At 34.2% G+C, this 19940-nt stretch overlaps 1 protein-coding gene, 1 non-coding gene and 1 pseudogene across 3 annotated transcripts in view; 2 read left to right on the forward strand and 1 right to left on the reverse strand.

Annotated features, from left to right (window-relative positions):
- Positions 1-19940, forward strand: part of NKAIN2 (sodium/potassium transporting ATPase interacting 2) — a 1155126-nt gene that overhangs the window by 889931 nt on the left and 245255 nt on the right. The window lies entirely within an intron of this gene.
- On the forward strand, positions 9996-10084 carry LOC126007718 (small nucleolar RNA SNORA4). The gene has a single exon (XR_007495211.1). It is a non-coding gene; the product is annotated as a small nucleolar RNA SNORA4 (small nucleolar RNA).
- Positions 18783-18853, reverse strand: LOC126007593 (uncharacterized; annotated as a pseudogene).

Here is a 19940-nt window from a genome sequence, read left to right on the forward strand (position 1 = left end):
ATGGAAAACCTCTATATCTGACTTGTCAGCTTTATAATTTTTAAGTGTTCTGTCCTATTTCACCTGGGTGAACTTTTCAACGGTAACCCATGAATTGATCCTCAGTGTCTGTCTATGTGTGTGCATGAGTGTATGTGTTGGCCACCTCAATGTCTGTCTAATGTCCGTCTGTAATATACATAATGTCTATGATGTATATTCTTCTTTCTCCTATTTTATATAACCCATCATTCCCCCTTTCATTTACCACCTTACAAGTTCTTTTCTAGCCTTCCACTCTCTCAGCTCTGATCTGTTATTTCCCCCCATTTAATCCTTTTATTCTAAGTTCTTAACTCCTCAGGAAGCAGAACATTCTCACCACCCCAGTCAGCTTCCAATCAGTTATCAAAGTGAAAAGATAGATTTCCAGCTCACCTTGCCAAAGCCAGAGAAGAAGCTGCCACTGTTGCTGCTGCTGATTTATTCTTGGAGGCTCCTTTGCCCCACTGTGGAATGTTTAAACACCAGCACAAAAAATCAGTCTTCTACCAGGGATGACCCTAATAGTGCCCTGCCATAAAATTACTCCAAAGTGGGTTCATATGACACCCTGATACTTGATAACAGCAACAACCTACTTTCAGGGTAGGGTTCTCTGCATTGCCACCTAATGAGATGAAACCAGAAGACACTCCAAGTCACGTTGACTTTGACATAGGATCTGTATAGAAACCAAGATTTCTAACTACAGAAACCTGACTGCAACAACCATGACTGTGAAGAGTTTTTACTGGTACCACAGAGAAAGACTTTGGGGATAGACAATAAAGTATGTCTGGAGCCTATAGTTGGTTTTATGCCAGGATGCTTCTGGTTAAGGTCTCCCTGTTCTTAGAACAAAGGTTTTCCTTTCTATTTTTCCCATATTTTGTTGTGCAAACAACAACAGCCACACACCTTTTTTATTGTACTTTTTAAAAAATCTCTTATCTTTTAAATTGGGTCTCCCACCTTTGTTCATAGAACCTTGGGACATAGATTACTCTATTTTATCACATATTTTCATGTTTTTATATAAAATTAAGAAGGAAGAAATAAAGAAAGGCTGGGGGCACTCTGGGTCCAGTGGTTGAGGGAGGTTGACACTGGTAGATGGAAGGGCCCTGACTTATGATTTATCTGAAATTCATAAACACATTGTATATTTGAAATTCAACTATGAAGGACTCTAAATCACAATTGTTTCAATTAAAAAATAAAACTAAATCAAAGGAATCAAAATTCAAGAAAGAGAAATTTAAATAACCAGAATTTAAAAATAATATACATAGAGAATCCTAAAGATGAGCAGTTATGGCACTGGAACCCAGAAGGAGGCTGAGGGAACCTGACTTATTTTTCTAAAGCAATCATTGTTGAATATGAATGATTAAAGTGAATATCCTTATCTTGTGCCTGGTCTCAGTGGCTTTCAATTTTCACCATTGAGTGTGATATGAATTTGGCTTATTTTAGAAGGTCATACTGTATTAGGCATATCCCTTTTATTCTTATATTTTCGAATTTCTTTTTTGTTTTGTTTTGTTTTTTGGGTCACACCCAGCAGTGTCAAAGATTCTCAGAATCAATTGATAAAATTATATGGTCATTCTCTTTTCTTTTGTTGATTATGGTGTATTATGTTATCTGTCAGCTACTGTAGTACTGTGTTTATTTCTTCAGTTATGTTTTCAGTTGCTTTATAAACTTTATTGCCCTTCATTTGGTGCATATATGATGATGAATTAAATATTAGTTATCCATTTGTTTCTTAATCACTAAATAATGGTTCTCCCTATTTTATTATTTTTCGTTAGAATGAATGCCATTTGGTCTGAAAAAAGTAGAGCTCTCTCATAAGATCCTTGGTTGGATATTCTTACTCAATATATATTGTATGCTTTTGCTGTTGTTGCTGTTTTCTCACTTGTAGAGTTTTACTAAAGAAATAATCTGTGAGTTTAATATTTTCCTTTTATGTGATTTTTGCAGCTTTTTTGGGTTTATAAGAAGTCTGTCTTATTTTCTTTCTTTCTTTTGTTATTGTGTATGCCTTGATATTGCTTTGAGTTTACTCTAGTAGGCACTCTTTGTACCTTTTGGATAAAGCTCCCATCTCTCTAATTAAGTTGGGGGCATCTCACTATGTCTTTAATTGGTCTTTCCTTTTTTGCTCCCTCTTTCTTTTTCTGGTGGAAATCTCATGATACTGATGTTTTTCTTGAAATTGTCAGTAATAGCATATATATAATATATATATTCTTTTTGTTTATCTTTTCTGTTTCTTCTTAATTCAAGCTGAATTTCTTTACTCTTTGAGTGTATGAATTCACTTTTCAGCCTCATACTGCTCCTGAGTCTTAGGCTTGTTTCTTTAATTTCTTTACTTGTATTTGAATATTTTTTTTCATTTTTCCATCATGATTACTTGACTTATTCTTTGTTCAAAACTCAATTTCAGAGATCCTGGGATGTAGTAAAGTTGGTAGCAATTTTGCTTTGTATGTACCTGGAGTTGATCCATGGCAACACATATGGTTCTCTGAATTTCCCAGGAATGTTTTCTGAGAATAGAGTCAGGGTAGTAGACCCTGAGCACCATTGAGTGTTACTACAAAACAGAAAAAATCAATATAAAAATTTTAGGTTATTGAACATAAATAAGATAGTTGGGTTATATTACAGATTTTTTCAGGAAGATTACAGCAATCTGATGTCATTGGATTTTTGTTACCTTTAGTTGATATGTCTAAGTTATTTCATTGTCTCATTCTTGCTAGTAATATACAAGTGATATTGAATCAGTTCAATGTCAAGATTAAGACTATACTACTGACTGATGAGACTGGAGAGGTGTCTGGCAGGGTATAGGACTCATACTTTGAAGGCAGGTGTTCTATGTTTCTGTGTTTGTCTTGCAAGCAGTGAACCCAGATTTAATCTGCTATACTTCGTATGGTGCCTGGTACCCTCTAGTAGTAGTCCCTGTGTAAAAAGGGACCAGAAAAGCCTAGGGCCCAATGAAGGTCCAAGGTCCAGAAATGCCCAGGGCTCGGGGGGAAAACCCAGGGTCTGGGAGAGCCCACCACCTTAATTAGAGACCACAAACCTTCAGAGATGTAATCAGCAACAAAGGTTTATTTCTTCAGAGCTCTGGAGTGTCACCACAAGCCTTGCAGTGAGACCCTGATCATCCAAATTCACAAACAATTAAGGAAATTCAGATGATAATCAGCACACAGGTCAAAGCATTTCATAGGTTCATACAGTTTTAAATCATCCAATAATTTTTCAGGAAAAAGGCACAATTTTCTGTCTGTTCAATCCCTTCATGACATCATCTACTCCCAATTCCTAGACCAATGGCATGTAGAAATATGGGATGGACCTTCCAGGTGGTCTAATCTACAGAATAGAGGACCCCGTTCCCTTAACAATGTAGTGACCAGAGTGATTAGGCAAGGGAGCCTTGTATATTATATCATACTTCAAGCAAACAGTGACAGAAGCAAGAATAACATTAAACTAGATTGTACCCTTATTCTATACCTATTGTGCCATTTATGTGTTATTCTTTTTTAGTGACTGTGTGCAATTACTCCTCCCTAATCTTCAAGGGCCATCTGCCATTTTTTTGGTGCCTCCTCTTTCAGGAACAAAGGTGTCTCTGTGCTGGAATATAAAATGTCCTTGCATTGGAATGTCATTATGTTTACAGCCTGGGTCCAGGAATCAATTAAGGTTAGCCTGGTTCCAGGAATCAGCTGTCTTTTCAGGTCTAGTCTTCCTTACCTTGTAATTGCAGCCTGTAACTAAATTTCTAAAAGTAAACTAAAAACAGAAGCCAATAATGTGGTCATTGCTACTGCAATCACACCCGTTACTAAGAAATCACCATTCCTATTAAAAACTACTTGAGATAAATTATAAAATTACTATGAACACACTATGTCAAAAATGTCCATTCCAACACCTGAAGTATTATTATAAATAAGGGGCCAGAGAGATAACATAGCAGTAAGTCTTTTTTCTTGCACACAGTCAACTCAGAACAAAGGGTGGTTCAAATCCTGGCATCCCACATGATCTCCCAAGCCTGTCAGGAGCGATTTCTGAGCACAGAGCCAGGAGTAACCCTTGAGCACTGCTGGATGTGACCCCAAAACCAAAAATATAAATAAATAAACTGATATGGCCAGTGTGACCTTCATAAAATAACAAAGCATAAAAACAAATGTTTTAGTAAAAATAAAAAAATAATTTATGATAGACTTATCTTCCTGAACTAATTCAGAGTGGTAAAATAAAATTACTAATAATGGTAATAGTAGTAGTAGGGGTAGTAAAAATAGTAACAAAATAGTAAGTTAATTAACTTATTGTCTACTTTTCCTTTTATATCATCTGTATTTGATCTGTCATTTGATCTATCATTTGATCTGTAAAGAAGAAGTTTTCAATTTAAATTTTGAATTACATCTCCAGGAAAACCCCAGTTAATCTGATTAACAATTAAATAGGATAACAGTTGGCTCACATAAACAGGGAATTAGCAATTATTTCCTGTGTTACTAAGCAGATGGCATTGTCAAATCATTTGTCAATTTAAATAAGAATGGAATGTCAGCAACAAAGAAAGTTAAATCATGAAGGGGATACTATAGAGTTCACTCTACTTAAAATTACTTCTGTAAACATAAATAATGTGTGATAGACAAATAAACACTGAATTCTCTAAAAATCTATTTTAGCATTCTCTGATAATCTAAGGTTTTATCATTCTGCTTTTTTTAAAGAGACAAGATTAATATGCATTTTTAAATAGACAATAAATTATTATCTCACCATAGATCTATGATCTTCAGTTTACTACTGCCTCCACTGGATTGAAAAACTTGATCTTTTTCATGTGAAAATGTGTCAATATAGATATATGTATAGAGATGTATCTTAAAGAGAAAAATGTCTGTATTGATATTTAGTTCACAATACCAAGTGAATCAAACTTTATGGTGATGTCTTGCCAATTTGTTTTTTCCTTCAAATATTTGCCTGAAAAGCTTTAAATACTATGTATTGTTAATGTCAGTTGCTCTGTACATCCATCAATTAAAATAATGAGGACCCCTCCAAACAGTGCTCAAGAAGCACTGAAGCCACTCTTTCCGATATTTAGAGGAGCAGAACAGACAGTACCAACACCACAGTTCTGCATGGGTCAGAAATTAATGGGACTGCCAACGTTATCTAACAATACTAAGGGTATGCAGTGCATAAGAGTTAGCTCAGTCCTTAAAAAATGTACCCCTAAATGCTGAGCCATCACATTGGCCCCAGAAATTGTTATATTTCTGACACAAATCAAGCACTCAAATGTTTTATGAATTGAATTTTATTTCTTATGTACTCTTCAGCAAGATGGAAGCTAATAAATAATACTATAGTTGGAAATATGCATTGACTTAGTAGAAAGAATAGAGGACAATTCAAATGTTTCGTATTGTCAGTATGTCAACCTAGTTGTGAAGATTGATGCAAATTTTGTGCCTTCCAGAAATGAGGTTGGGGTTTTCATTTTTGATAACTAATTTTCTCCAGAGCTTTTTGTTGTCAGGTATTTTAATATTTTTCAAATAAGTTAGACATTTTTAAAATATGTGGAGAATCATAATGATAGAAGCAGTATGATAAAGTGCTTGCCTTAAAAGACACTTAGCCAAGTTTGATGCCCACATATGGACCCTTGAGCACAGCCCTGAGCTAAGAGTTTGGTATAATACCTTAGCACCTCCAGTAGTGGCCTGAAGAGTATAAATGTATATAGCTACTTCTTATTTTTAATGTTGATAAACAAGTTGAATTTGAATTGTTTCTTTAAAACAGGCTCTTTGACAAAATATATCTGATACTCAAATACATAGCTAGCAGTATTTTTTACATCACTGGGGAAAGAGAAAAGGTGATTGAAAAGGTAAAGATGTTTGTGATAAGTTAGTGCTACAAGCTAAACAATGCCCATATATTCTAATTCTTTACTTCACTGTCACCTGGCTGTAAGGTGATAGTGTTAATGGTATTTGAACAAGGAAATGCACATGCCCATAAAGATATGTCAATCTGTGGTCTTGTCTCCTAATGGCTGAAAATCAGCTGCCTGTTGTGGTTTGATGAAACCCTACATATGGGAATACAAGTGGTTTTAGAGTTTAGAAACCTCAATCTAAGTGAACTCTGGAATTATTCAGGGAGGAGATATATGGATAAAGAAGGAAACCAGAATGCCACATCTAATTTCAGTTGTTGTCTGAAATGCAAACCATACTTCTAGTTACCTGATCAAGTTTTCCCTTCAATTTAAATGATCCGATGAAATAAAATAAGTACTCTTTCTCATGACTCCCAGGGAAGATATAAATCCTTTTAGAGTCATATTTGTAGAGTAAAAGTAAAAAGAAAGAAAAAGAAAGACATATAAACTTATCACTAGAATCCTAAAGGCTAAAGTCAATTTTATTTTATTCTTCCTTCATTCATCTTAGAAAGTTTTTTAGAATGTTTTTCAAGAATATGCTGTAAAGATGGGTTATAAAAATCTCAAAGTTAGCCAGTCTTCAATAAACCATGATATATGGGAAATTCTAAAAAAGCATCTGGAAATTTAAAACATACAACTACCATGTGATTCATTAATTCCTCACCTATATATTTATCCAAAGACCTAATTTAATTATTTGAAAATATATATGCACAGTGATGTTTACAATAGGCAATATATAAACAATATAAATGACCATAGACATATAAATAGATTAAATATATGACAATACATTTAGAAAAGATGAAATTTTAATTTTGCTATTATATGAATAACGTGGGAATCATGCTTAGAATGTAAATCACAGGGAGAGAAACAGGTACTGGATGATAGGTGTGACAAATTCCAATGCTGGCAGGGAAAAGAATATTCAATAATAACCACAGAATTTAAATTGTGTGGCAAGGATTGTAGGTGACTTAAAGATTCAAACTGTGGAGGAGAGGACTAGAACCTTGAAATGTGTGGTAGTAAGATTTACTCCAAAATAAAAAATATTTACATTATTTAAACTAATAAAATATATATTTACAAGAAAAAATGAACCCATAAAATGTGGCTAAGATGAGCAGAAATGATAAAAATTGGACTCTAATTCTTTCCTGTCTAACTCCTGTATCCAGGCTGCTCTCATTATAGTATAACCCAACCTCCAGTAGTTCATTTCTTCTTCATGAACTTAACACACTGCAGTTGAATTGACAAACATTGCAGTCTTGTGTCTGAAACATTTAGTTTTTGGCATCAGAAAAACTGGACATGGTAGTGATTGGGAGTTTACATTCTATAATAGTAAAGAACCACACATGGTCAGTCCCTTACATACCCACCAATAATACACAATGAGTGCCACTGTGTGGATTTCAGAAGTAGGAAAAAAACAACCAAATTGTGGGTAGTCTTTGTGTTCCAGTCACTATTTCCATTGAGGTGCAGAGGCTCTTTAATGTCCTCCCATTTGTTTATATTTGCTATTCCTTGCTTGGTCAGTGCTGGTGCATAATTGAAAATGTTTTTAGCTACAATAACTTGGAATGTTCTGCTTACAATTTACTCTATGTACTTTATGGTTACAAACCTGATATTAAGGTCCTTAAATAAATTTAGTTGGTCTTTTGTAGTGCATGGCATTAAAAAGAGGTCCAAGTTCATTTATTTGCATGCAGCTGATCAGTTTTCCAACACTAATTCATTATAGAGCTGTTCTTGCTAGATTTTTATTTATTGTTTTTATTAGATTATCTGAGCATATACCTGAGGGTCTATATCATGATGTTCAAGTGTAATTCATTAATTGAGGGTCTGTCTTTATACCAATATTAAAATGCTTTAATTATTACAACTTTACAGTATAGTTTGAAGTTGGGAAAAGTGATACCTCTCAACTTTTAAAGGATTACTTTAAATATCCATGAAGGTTTATTGTTCTATGCATTTCAGAAGTGTTTCATCTACTTTTTTGAAATATGTCATTGGTATCCTAATAGGGTTTGCATTAAATGATTTTTGGAGGAACTATTCAACCCAATACCCATCTGATAGGGGTTAACATCTAAGATATATCAAGCTCTGGTAGAATTTAACAAGAAATAAAAATATCTAACCCTATCCAATATAGAAGAAGAGACTAAGAGAAACATCCTCAAAAAAAATACACATAGCCAAAATGCACATGAGAAAATGCTTAACACCATAAATTATCAGGAAGGTGCAAATCAAAACAACAGTAATATAACATCACACCAAAAAGACTGGCACACATCAAAAAGAATAAAACAATCAGTACTGGCATGGATACAGGGAGAAAAGGATCTCATTTTTGGGACTGTAGATTGATCCAAATATTTTGGAAAACAATATAAACATTCCTATAAAAAACTATAAATTGAACTCCTACATGACCCAACAATATTTTTCCTGGAAATATAACATAGAGACCCTAAAATACAATGCAGAAAAGGCATCTGCACTCCTAATGACTACCACATTATTCTCAGTAACCAGAATCTGGAAGCAAGCCAAGTATCCAACCAGACACTTCTCCAACTGTCTTAGCACTTTGGATAAGAACTGGGTGCTGGGGCCTGAGAGATAGCACTGCGGTAGGGCATTTGCCTAGCATGTGGCTGACACAGAATGGACCTGATTTAGATCCTGGTGTCTCACATGGTCCCCCTAGCCAGGAGCAATTTCTCAGCACATAATCAGGAGTAGCTCCTGAGTGTTACCCCATGTGGCCCAAAACCAAACAAACAAAAAGAACTGGGTGCTAAAAGAAGGTAAAGTGATATAAATAATAACACTTCAGCAGCAGAGTTGCAAACAACAGTCTCTAAAAGGAAAGGAAGAAATTGAAGAGAGAGAAAGAGTGAGAAAGAAGAGAGAAGAAAAATGTCTATCACCGAGGCAGCTGATTTAGGACAGAAAGGAAGGGTGCAAGGGAATCCCTGATACCACTCTCGCATCAACTTACACCAGACTTAGGCTAGGTGCATAGGACATCCTGAAGATGAGGAAACAGCAACAACTTGATCTAAAGGCAGGTTCCACAAACTCATCACCTAAAGGTGAGATGAAATTAGAAGACACTCCATTTTTTGATCTGTGCAAAAACCAAGATCACTAATTACAGAAGACTGACTGCAACAACTGTGAAGGAACAGAACTTCTGGAACCATAAAGAAAGACTATCCTAGACTTAGTCCTAGGACCTGTGCAAAAACCAAAATCTTTAATTGCAGAAGAATGACTTTGACAACCACAACTGAGCAGAACATTTCCTGGCACCATAAAAAGACATGAGGCTTTGACAATGAACATGACCGTAACCTGTAGTAGATCCTATGACAGTATGTTTCAAGGGTGGAGAAACCCTGTATCTCTAGGCCAAGGGAATTTCCTTTGTAATTTCCCCAATTACTGTACCTATGAAAAAAATATCTTACCACACCAGCCCCTTCTCTCTTTTTTTTTAATTTTGATGTGGTTTTGTTTTTTTTTATCTTTCTTCTTTGAAATTTAAATATATAGCTTCTACACATGGGCTCATCCCCCATCCCCACTTTTTTTAACTGAACCATAGAACACAAATCAGCTTGTTCTACCTCATAAATTGAAAAAAATAAAAGTGGATGGTAAAAATCAGACACAAGCAGTCTCATGAACATTGAATAGAAAAAAAAAAAAAGATCAGCTCTAAAGACCCAACCCAAAGTCAACAACAATAGAAACAAAAGACCCAAACTACAACAGGTTATACATAAAAGGGACTTGTTCCACTTAGTCCAGGGGGCTAAGGGTGAAGACAGGAGAAGCATACCTGAAACAAGTACAGAGGGAAGTCAACACTGGTGGTGGGAATTGCCCTAATTCACTGTCACTATGTACCTTAAATATAGCTGTGAAGACCATACTCCACAGTAAGCTATGTCACTCATCATAGCTAACTACTATTTTGTGGCCTACATTGTAATTTAATACACACACACACATATACATACATATATATATATAGCTGTGAAAGACTGTAAAAAATAATAAAATTAAAAACTAAAATAAAATAAATAAAAAAGAAAGGAGAGTGAGAGAAACTGGCACACTGACAGGGGAATATGCACTGATAAAGGTTGTACATTGCATGACTATAACTAAATCATGAACAACTTTATCTATTGGGAAAGAAAACAACTATTATGAATAATCTTGTAATCCTAATGTTTAAATAAAAATAAAAATACATACACACATTTATTAGCATGTTATTGGCATCACTCATTTAGAGTCTAAATGATCATAGAAGTTTAATATGGTCTGGCAATGGTGCCTTATCCAGTAGAGATTCTGATTCCCTAAAATACTGGAATTTTTGGGGCCAGGTAGGTGGCGCTAGAGGTAAGGTATCTGCCTTGCAAGCGCTAGCCAAAAAAGGACCGCAGTTTGATTCCTGCGTCCCATATGGTCCCCCCAAGCCAGGGGCAATTTCTGAGCACTTAGCCAGGAGTAACCCCTGAGCATCAAATGGGTGTGGCCCAAAAGAAAACAACAACAACAACAAAAAATACTGGAATTATCTATAACCTTGAAACAGAAAATAGGTAAATAAATAAATGGATTAATTTGTGAATAAGTCACACAATTATTTTCAAATATTTGGGAACATATCCTTAATAGTTTAACACTAAACTATTAAAACTTAGCCTTTATCTAAAATCTTGGTGTTGTCACCAGAAGTAAGCCCTATTAACTTTACTATTTTTAAGTTATGTTAGTCAATCTATGATTATAAAACCTTTGCTTAAAATTTTAATTTCTCATAATGAAAGACTTTATCCTAGGCTTATTCTAGGTTTGGTGCAAACACCAAGACCACCAATTACAGAAGACTGATTTAAAAAACAATGATGGAACAGAACTTCTAACACCATAAAGAAAGACTCTATCCTAGGCTCCATCCTATGACCTCTGCAAATACCAAGATCTCTCGTTACAGAGGCCTGATTTTATTATCTACAACTGAGCAGAAGGTTTACAGACACCACGTAAAGACCTAGGGGAGCATAAAAGAGCATGTACGAAGCCTTTAGATATTCCCATGACAGTATGCTTCAAGGGCGAGAAATCCTGTATCTCTTAGGCCAAGGGAATTCCCTTTCTAATCTCCCCCAATATTTACTGTTCCTTTGCAAAAGAGGTGAAAATAAAAGGAAACATAAATATTTTTTCTTTTTCTTTTTTTGTTTTATTTTGGGCTTGTGATTATGGCTTGGTTGTTGTCTGTATTGCTGTGGTGTTTTTGGGATTTTTTTTGGTCATTGTAGTTTTTGTTTTGTTTTGTTGGGTTTTTTGTTTTCTTGTTTGTCTGTTCTTTCTTTCTTAATTTTTAATTTTTTGTCTTTTTGTAATGTTTTTCTTCCTTATCCCCTCACTTCTCTTAAATTGATATTTATAACCCTCTAGATTGACCCCTCACAGATTTATTTCTTTTGTTTGTTGCTTTTTGAGGGTTTTCTTGTTTGTTTGTTTTTTGTTTTGCTTTTGTTTTGTTTTTCTTTTCTTTCAAACAGAATTACATAACTTGGATCTACTTGTTCTGCCTCATAAATTGAGAGGAAAATGGATGGTACCAAGACCAAACAGTTGTATTAACATTGAGTAGGGAAAAAATGATCAGTTTTAAACACACAATCCAAAGCCAATGACAACAGAATCGATGCTCATTCTACAACAAACTAGACACAAAGACACGAGATACTAGCAGCCCATGGGCAAAGGAGGGCATATAGGATGCATGTTGGGAAAAAGGTTTAAGGGAGGACAACACTGGTGGTGGGAATGCCCTGGATTCAATGCCACTATGTACCTAAAATATTACTGTGAAAGATTTGTAATCCACTTTGGTCACAAAAATTAATTTAAAAAAATTAGTTTCTATTTAATGTTAATATGTACCTAAAATACTACTGTGAAAGATATGTAAGCCAATATGGTCAAAATAAAAATTATATATAATAAAAAATTCCAGTTTCTAAGAGGCTACATTAAGAATTACTACAGAATTTATATTTAAATAAATTACTAGATTATACTGAACTTGAAAGAGTTTGAATCATGTAATAATATGATGTAGTGTTAAATGTTATTGTCTTCTACATACCTTTCTATGTGATGCTAGGCCAAAATCTTAAACCAAAAATTTGTAGCAAACTTTAAAATAATCTTCAACATAATTGATCTTTTACTCGCAAATGTTATAATATGTACTTCATTAGAAGTTGTAGGGGACACATTGCATAGAGTCACACCAACCAATGCTCAGAACCTATTCTTGGCTCCATGCTTATGTGTTACTCCTGACACTGCTCAAAGCACCATATACTGAGATAAAATCTAGGCTGTTGACATTCAAGATAACTGCCTGGCCCATTGTACTATCAATATAAACATAAATACTAAATAATTTTTTCTTCTTTCTCTATTTATAATCATAAACTTTGCTAAGATAGAAGCATTATTCTATCATTTTGTGGGGGGTGGAGGGACAACACCCTGCTGTGCTCAGGGTTTACTCCTGTCTCTGTATTCAGGAGTCACTATTGGTGAGTCCTGCTTGGGTGTCCATATGTGACATCAAGGGATTGAAGCAGGGTCAGCTACTTGGAGGGCCAACACCTTCACCTCTGTACTAAATCTCAGGTTACTCATGACTCTCAAAGCATCTGTGTGGCCTAAAATAAAAGTTTATCCTCTGGAGTTTGGAGGAACATATGACTTTTGGAATACTGAGTATAAAAATGAGAGAAATAACAATCCTTTGAGAATTCCGCTTTTAAATTGACATTCTCCAGATCTGAGTACCTTGGTAAGACAACAACTCTAGAAAATATGAATGATTTGTCATGAGTAAACTTTAGTAGATAAATTATTCTTTTTATCAAATCTAAATTTCACATTATGTATAGGCATCATTGAATTTCATTCTCATAGCCAAAGAAACAAGTACTGGTTATTTCTACTGCTTTTTAAAGTTCTTGCTAAACAATCAACTACCACCCATTCTCTAATATCATTTAAAAAATTACCACTTGTAATTTAAATAATCACATCCTTTCTATACTCTATGTAAAGTTTTATTTAATTAAATAATCTGTTCTGAAATTCTTAGCACATGTATTTAGAGCAAATAAAAGGTCTTACAGAGACTCAGATTTAATGTGGAAACTGCTCAGAAAACAATATAAAATCATGTAAAACATGCTGCTTTTCATTAAATAAACAATTCTCTCTTTATTACTTGTGATACAACAATTTATTTTAGATAAATTAAATCCCAAAGCATATATGACAACCCTGAACATATTTCTCTCCCTATAGTAGTGATGTTAAAAAAATTTTTTTCCAAGAGCTACCAGCATGAAGGATATAGATTAAATCTTTGTGTGACCCTAAGTCTTGAAGTCTCATGCCCTTAAGGCAGCAGAGAATAGGAGAGGCTGAAAGTCAGTGGACACCAAATTTAGTTTCCACTATGGGAAACTTGCACATTATACGACTTAAAAATCTCTGGAGCAGCACTTTTCTATCCTATAAAATATGCTATTGAATCAGATGATCTCTAAGGTCACTTTTAAGCTTCATGAATTTATGAATTGAGAGGGAGAAAATATCTAGGAAAGATATAATAACTAGAACTCTTGAAAAGCATATAGCTTCAAGTAATTTCCTACTACATATGTGTCTCTGATGATGATTATTGATGTAGTTATTATCTGTTATTTGCATTGGCAAGTCTGGAGGAACATATGACTCTTGGGATACTGAATATAAAATTGAGGGAAACAACAATCCTTTGGGAATTATGCTTTTAAATTGACAGTCTCCAGATCTGAGAAATACCGTCACCTAAAAGAAAGATCAGATGACTCTCATGCTAACAAGATTGTAATATAACATTTTTAGTATTTCAGTATATCTAAATTCTGAATATGTTATAGTGGAACTAATTACCTGGGAAGATTAAAATAAAGGCAATCCAGTGCACAAATCATGGCCAGATTCACACACTCCAGGGGCTCTAAGACCATATTTTAGGTATATGCATGTCAATAAGACTTCTAAGGTGAATGAATAAGTTTATATTATCCAAATGCTATTAAACCTTTTGTCCTTCTTAACTTCCCCTTGTTCTGACTTCCTGCTTAACAAACTTCTAATTATAATTCATGTTTTATGCATGTAAGCTTTGTGATGGAAAGTGCTCTGAGCATATACTCATGAATATTTGCTGTTTATTTTACCTAGTTTTTTTCTTTTTCTTTCTTATTTCTTTCTTTCTTTTTTCTTTTTCTTTCTTTTTTCTTTCTCCTCTTTCTTTCTTTCCTTTCTTCCTTTCTTCTTTATTCCTTTTGTCTTTCTTTTCTTCCTTTCTTCTTCCTTTCTTCTTTCTTTTTTCTTTCTTCTTTCTTTCTTTCTTTCTTTCTTTCTTTCTTTCTTTTTCTTTTTTTTTATTCTTTCACATATGGGCCACATCCTGTGATGCTCAGGAGTTACTCCTGGCTCTGCACACAGTCATCACTCCTAACCATATGGGATGCTGGGGATTAAACCAGGTTCATCCTGGGTCAGCCTCGTGCAAGGTAAACACCCTACTGTTTTGCTATCACTCTGGCCCCTGGTTTCTTTTGGAAAATTTAAATGGATTCTTGGGGCCAGAGTGGTGGTGCAAGCAGTAAGGCATCTGCCTGGCCTGCGCTAGCCTAGGATGGACTGCAGTTCAATCCCCTGGCATCCTATATGATCCCCCAAACAAGGAGCGATTTCTGAGTACATAGCCAGGAGTAACTACTGAGCAAAACCAGTAGTAGCCTCAAACAAACAAACAAACAAACAAATAAATAAGTAAAATGGCTGTGACTTACTTCTGAGTAATTGATTAAAGGAAGATCAAGATAATTCCATCATGAATATTCTAGGCCATGCCATGTAAGTCACATTTTGAAAGTTAATAAATAGGTACTTCCAACTAGTCTAATACTTAGATAGCAGAAATTAATACAGGACTCTTGAAAAACTTTAACTTAAAAGGAATGTCATCCTCAAAAATAGATGGTCAAATTAAATGTAAGTATTCCATACTCAACATATTTTTAAAGCAGAGAGATTCCACCAAGACTACTTGTTTTATATAGAATTAGATAATCCCCAAAGATGACAGCACACTTAGTGCATTTTAAGCTTTATTAACCCTTTAGATATAAATATTTAATCAATAATTTAAGTGATAAATATCTAAATCCTATTGGGTTTTTTTTTGCTCCTTATATAAATGTAAGATTCAGACAAGCAAATACTTTAATTTTTGTTGTTGTTCATATTACTCCTTTTCTAAGACAGCTTACTGCTAAAACAGAAGATATCATAAAACATAAGTATGAAAATAAATGAAGCTTATTAACACTTGTTACAGTTTCAGTCTTTTAAGTTTTTATTGCTATGATCATTTAAGCAGGTAATTTAGTCTCTTTGCTTCTGATGAGAAGTTTGCCATGATTTTTCTATATTTTGCCTTTTTGTAGTTTGTCTAGGAAGTGCCTCGATCTCATTTTTTTATAACTAAAATTTTCTTCTTTGTGAATTTGTACATATTTTCCAAAAGCTGTATATTTTTAAGCCCACACTTGATTGCGTTAGGGATTACTTATGGTTCCGCTTTGGGCTCTCTCTTGGTACAATGCTGAAGATTGAACCGTAGCTAACCAAGAACAATGCAGGTACCTGACCAAAATGTCTATGTCAAAGTCTCTTTTTCCGCCAGGGCTGGAGCAATAGCACAGCCTTGCAGGTGGCAGATCCAGGACATACCACAGTTTGTCCCCGGCATCCCATATGGTCCCCTGAGTCAGGAGCGATTTCTGAGTGCATAGCAAGAAGTAACCCCTGAGCGTCACCTGGTGTGCCCACCCCCAAAGAAGTAACTCTCTTCTCCCTCCCCTTTTGGAATGACTTACACGGACATTATCTTTTAATGTTGTAACACAAATTATCAAAAATTTTGTTTGTTTCTTCATTTAAATTGCTTATTTTTCATATTAAATATATCCTCATTCTTTGCATACACTTAAATTTCTCTGAAATGTTCAATATTCTTTTAAACATGTCCACTGCACATTTTTATAATATTGTAATATTTAGTTTCAGGATTTTTCTTTGGATCTTTTTAATTGTTTATTATTTTTTCCTCATATTTTCTATCTTTTCATGCATTATAAGCATATTTTCACTTTTACTATTAAGAATCATCATTAAAAGTTTGGAGAGATAGTATAGTGGGTAAGGTGTTTGCCTTACCTTTGGCCAACCTGAGTTTGATCTCCAAAATCTCATATGATCATCTGAGCAACATCAGAAGTGATTCTTGAGAGAATAGCCAGGAGTAACACCTTACCATCACTGGGTATGGTAAAATAAAAAGCAAAAAAAAAAAATCTACAATAAGAATAATTATAGCAAATGCTTTAAAATTCTGCTACCTCCAATTTTTGAATTAATTTGTGTTTGAATACTCTTGGTTGTTTAGTTTTTCAAAATAAGTAATACCTATTGGAATCTTTATTCCATTGTGTATTTTATATATTTTATCATCATTTTTAATTTGAACACCCAAATTTTGTTATCTGACTGACAATCTTACTCATTTCTTTCTTAGTTTTGATTGTTAATGAATATTATTGGATACATATTTTTAACTTAAATTCCTTGCTTGGGAACAACTCAAATCACCATTAAGAACTTTCAGACTACTGTTTAAAGTTTGTAGTGTGCATGTATTGAACAGGGAATAGACAGATATTTGAAATTTTTATTTGTCTGATTGTGGGCCACACATGGCTATATGCAGAAGTTACTGCTGGCTCTGTACTCTGTACTCGCAGTGCCCAGGTTGGCCACATGCATGGCATGCAGAATCTGGCATATTTGGATACAGCATTTGGAAATCTTCATTTCTGGCAATCTCCTTTCTTGTAGTCACTCCTTTCTCCCACATTAAGAATCAGTTCACACTGTTCAAGAATCTCTTAAAGAAACCTTTGTTCACTGCTTCTTTTGTCAGAATTAGCAACCTACTTCCAAAGAGATAGTAAAGCCAGTTAGGTCAACCTGAATTAAAACTTTGGTATCCCACACTATTTCTCAAATCCTGCCAGGAATGATCTCTGAGCAGTGATCCTGAAGAAAACCCTAATCACTGCTGTTTGTGGCCCCCAAAGTAAGCAATTAAAAATAAGTTGTGACCTTATCGTTTATTTTAGTTTTCATATACTGTGTAACTTATGTCCAACTTCTTTAGCAATAGTACTGCTGGAGGTCACAAAAATCTTCAATAATTTTCTTTCAGTTGCCCTAGTGGTAGTATATCAATATCTTATTTTGTATTTTCTACATAAAAAAGTAAATTCTACTTTTTGTATTTTCTTACAGATTTCCCTTGTTTTAGTTAAGTTCTTAGATGAACCTGTCAGATGTTTTGCTTTGAGGATCTTTATTCAAATAAAATCAGAGCCAATAAGCTAGAAATTATTTCATTTATTAATGTAAATTATAAAATAAATAGACCTTACTACAATTTTTTTTGTGTGGTTTTTGGGTCACACCCGGGAGTGCTCAAGGGTTTTTCCTGGCTCCGTGCTCAGAAATTGCCCCTGGCAGGCACGGGGGACCATATGGGACGCCGAAATTCGAACTGATGACCTTCTGCATGAAAGGTAAATGCCTTACTTCCATGCTATCTCTCCGGTGCCACCTTACTACAATTCTAAAAGATGTTTAGAAGTAATAAAAAATGTGGTAACAATTGGAGAAAAAAATATAGATTTTAATGCCTTCTTAATTATCAACGTCTGTGGCATCTGAAGAGTATAGGTCCAGTAAATGTGATAGGCAGATAATAAAGGTTTGCAGGTGATGCACATAAGCTACTTTTGTTTGTTTTTCATCACACCAGGGGTGCTCAGGGGTTACTCCTGGCTTTGAGAACCAGAAATCATTGTTGGCAGACTTGGGGAACCATAAGGGATGCTGGGGATAGAATTTGGATCAGCCATATGCAAGTCAAGCACCTTACCCTCTATGCTGTTGTTTTAGTCCCCGTATGCTATTTATCTAAATAATATGTACTGACATATTCTTCAAGTATCTTCTGAATCAGATATTGGTGTGTACAGTTTTTAAAAATAAAATACCAGTTTTCTTATTTAAGAAAAAGTCAGATTATTTAATATGTTATATATATTTAATATTTAATTTAACATGTTATATATATTTAATATTTAATATGTTATATATATTTGAATTTTGGGTCACACCCAGCAGCGCTCAGAATGCTCTATGCTCAGAAATGGCTCCTGGCAGGCTCAGGGGACCATATGGGATGCCGGGATTCAAACCACCGACCTACTGCATGAAAGGCAAATGCCTTATTTCCATGCTATCTCTTCGGCCCCCATATTTTTAAGTTGAAAGAATACTGCTCTTGGTTCTGGAAAGATTTCCACATAAATCACATCACTTAAGAGAACTACATTGTATAATAAATGCATGAAGCCAAGTTCTTTTTTTTTATTATTAGCTGATATAACAGGTACTTGAGCAGTGGTTGTAGGGAAGTAGAGCTCTTGCGCAGGGGCCATGCTAAACTTCTCTGTATCATTCCAATTTTAGTATATGTGCTGCCAAAGCGAGCACAGGGAAGTAGAGCTCTAATTTCCTTAAACTTACTAAAATTAGCAACTAATTTTTGTTAGTATAAAGAGAGAGTTTCCTACAAAAAAATAATCTATACTCCATGGAAGCTAATGGGACTATCTGGGCATTGTAAGTAAACAAATTATTCTAAATTATATCAGTGAATTTTGAGATATGTTTTTTCCATTTCTGAAATTCCTGTATCTTAAATGTCTTTTTTAAAACAAATTTTTAAAAAATTTATACTTACATATGTTCTCTTAAGCAATATATTTAAACATTCAGTGTTTTGACCCCCTTTAACAAGCAAAAAAAAAATCTACAATAATTATTTCTACTTAGAAATTAGAATTCTTCCAGTTTACATGAGCCAATATCTCAGAGTACCACTTTATCTCTGTTGATTAGTGCATCAATGCTATGAACACAAGTAAAAACCTGACAAAGGTTTGGCTAAAGGAACAAAAGAAACTAAAACAGCATGTTTCTTACAAGGAATCAAACCTTCTAAGCATGCAGTATGGAAAAATAATTGGTAGGAAATATATTAATTGTCAGTGTTTTTTTTTTTTTGTCCCTTTTTAGATAAAAAAAAAAAAACATCGTTGTGCTAGTACTAAGAATCTCTGTGACATTAGTGCAAACAAATTGTTATGGAGTCAGAACTACTTTTTAAATTCCAGCTCAGCTATTGATCAACCTTTCTTACATTTCTTAATATCCCTGAGCCTTGCCTTTCTCACATGTTTGTTATGAGAATTATATAAGACAGTACCTCATACATTTCAGGTTCTCCAATAAATGTTTTAAATTTTTTTGGTTCTGTTGATTCCTACAAATAGTACAGTCTTCTACCTTTGACATGATTAATAACAGAAAGAGCTGACAAATACAGTGAAACCAGATACTTTTAAAAGCTCCTAATTGTCTAGGCATACATATTTGCATCAGCATTACTTTCATCTTTGAATATTCTTTATTTTTTTAACATGAACTAAATATCATACCATTTTTTCCAAAAGCAACATTTTTTATAATTATTTTGTATTATAAACCTTATCAGTGCAAATAAGTGCAGTTTATTTAT

The sequence above is a fragment of the Suncus etruscus genome, chromosome 4 (genome assembly GCF_024139225.1).
Source record: "Suncus etruscus isolate mSunEtr1 chromosome 4, mSunEtr1.pri.cur, whole genome shotgun sequence".
Classification (NCBI taxonomy): domain Eukaryota; kingdom Metazoa; phylum Chordata; class Mammalia; order Eulipotyphla; family Soricidae; genus Suncus; species Suncus etruscus.